Below are 2478 nucleotides of genomic sequence, written 5' to 3' on the forward strand. Positions count from 1 at the left end.
AAAAAAAAAAAAAAGAAATAAAAAGGAAAAAAAGGAAAATCTACTAGAATAGTTAACATTGGAAGTCTCATTTGATTTTACTCTAAGTTACTGGATTGCAAAGTATGTAAATGTTAACCATGAGACGAAATCACTTTTTGGATCACAGAGTAAGTCTTTGATCAAGGAAGTATGTTTTTAATTGTTTACATCAAGCTGAGGCAGATGGGGGAAGGTAAAGACAATGAATCTATTATTTTTAGGTCATAAACTTTATTTGAAAACATTTTGAAAATGCAAATTTTCTTACTAAAAGTCAAAAGGTTTTGTATGAGTATTTACTCTACTGTAAAAAAGAGTTACTATAGCAACAGCAACATCATATAGAATCTATGACATGCAAAGCATATTCTGGAGAGAACAAGTTATCCACGTGTCACATTAATTTTCATACTTTATATAATGTTAAATAAGCAAAAAATCCTATAATGTCCAGAATTTTCTCATTTTGTACTATTTTAAAGCTTTCTCTTCTTTTTTTCCTTCTTTTTTTTTTAATCCACACAGTCCTACATTTGCACAATAGTTTGAGACTAGAATAAGGTTTTGGTATTTCAAATGCAGGGGGTTGTTCTCTGTGCAACCATTGTGAGTTCCTAAACTGATTCCTGCCAGAAAAAAATACCACTATGGACCCATGAAAGAAATTCTTGGTTTACTGTGATTATAAGTAATATAAGTGCTTTGAAGAAAGGACCATCTTTTTGTCTGTTTGAACAGCTCCTAGTATAAACCTCTGCATGTGACAGGGGGTCCTGGGCTGCCTGGAAATAATGTTGGTGATCAGGTGTCTGTTGGCGTGTGTGTGCAGAGAGCAAGTACAGATTTGCAWCTCGTCTTCTTCTCTTTTCTTAGGACAGTGTTTAAATCAGATTGTCATCTGTATGAAAGTGTGTGAGGCATAATAAAAATAAATGTTTTCTAAAATATGAGTGCCTCTGACTATAGAGATCAGATTTTGCTTTGAGCGGCAGCGGAGGGAATCTGTAGTAAGCCCTGCCCTAGCAGCAGACAAGCAGGTGAACAGCTGGAGGTGGGGCGTTGATGAGCGTGGTGGTGTAAAAGTTGTGCTGATGAGTGGATGAGACTAGTTTTTGCCTGTAGGACAGTCTAGCATGCGCCGGTTCAAGACATTGGTGAAACAAAGGTTATGCAAGGTTTATAAAAATGAAAAATTAATGGAAATCACTCTTTTCTCTGCTCTAGCTGGTGGAAAAATTACAAAGGAACATGACTATATTCTGGTTTCAGCACTATACAGTAGGCCATGATCAGGTTTCTGAAGTAGTACTGCTTCTTTCTGCAAGCTGATGTCATTTGTTTTGTTTTTAAAGGTGCTGCCTAGTGTCCTGTATTTTAATAACAGAAAGATTTTATTTAATTTAAGCTGTCACCATGTGGTCCTGTCATTATGAACACAATTATTCTGAAAATATATGTTTTAGTTTCTAAGCTGGCTTGATTCCCAGATTGCAATGTGGTAAGATTTTTGATTTGAGGTATTAATCAAATGACAAGAATTTCATGCAAGATTTGCTTCTACAGAGGATCCATGTAATCCATATCTTTCTTTTCTACACCATTAATGTATTCAGAGATGCTTTTTTTTTCTCTCTATCTAAATGTCAACAAGTCTGATTAAGTATAAGCAAGAAATTAGTGTTCCTTCTTCAGTAGTATCTCAGTGCAGAAGGGACTTGCCAGAAGAGACAGTGTCATCACTTTTAGACAGACTGCTTCCCCAACCAGCATTTCTGGAATTCTGTGGCAACTCAAGACCGATGTTCTGACCGGGAGGGTGATAATTCCCTGGCTGTAGTCCACAAAATATACCCTTGGCCAAAGAATTTCCCAGTTCCACAGCCTGAAAATCACTCTATAACCACTCATGAAATAGTTTCAGTGCATGTTGACATAGCTCCTCCAGAGGACCGGCAAACAATAGCCTACGTCCTCTCTGTGTCTGCTCTGGTGGAGAAAGAGCAAGGCGAGCATGTTCATTACTCATGAAATACGCATTCATCAGATAGCAACTGACAGTATCTACCCCACAGCACATCGGTTGGGTCCCGTGTGACTTTGTCATGTGAGGACGGACACTGTCAGTTAACTAGATGCGCCTGGAATTGCATGTGGCAACATAGCGCCTGCACTGGGCGCATGCAGTTGGGTTTTACTCCATTTTCTTAGCATGTGTTGCGGGACATTTGGCAGAAAGCTTCCTAATGAAGTGCTGAATAATTAAAATATGTTACATGTGTCTCATGTGGAAAATAAAATAAAATAAAATAAAATAAAATAAAATAAAATAAAATAAAATAAAATAAAATAAAATAAAATGAAATGAAAAAGGAAAGGAAAGGAAAGGAAAGGAAAGGAAAGGAAAGGAAAGGAAAGGAAAGGAAAGGAAAGGAAAGGAAAGGAAAGGAAAGGAAAGGA

This window comes from Rhea americana, unplaced genomic scaffold (genome assembly GCF_003343005.1).
Source record: "Rhea americana isolate MKP2758 unplaced genomic scaffold, rheAme1 scaffold_14, whole genome shotgun sequence".
NCBI lineage: Eukaryota > Metazoa > Chordata > Aves > Rheiformes > Rheidae > Rhea > Rhea americana.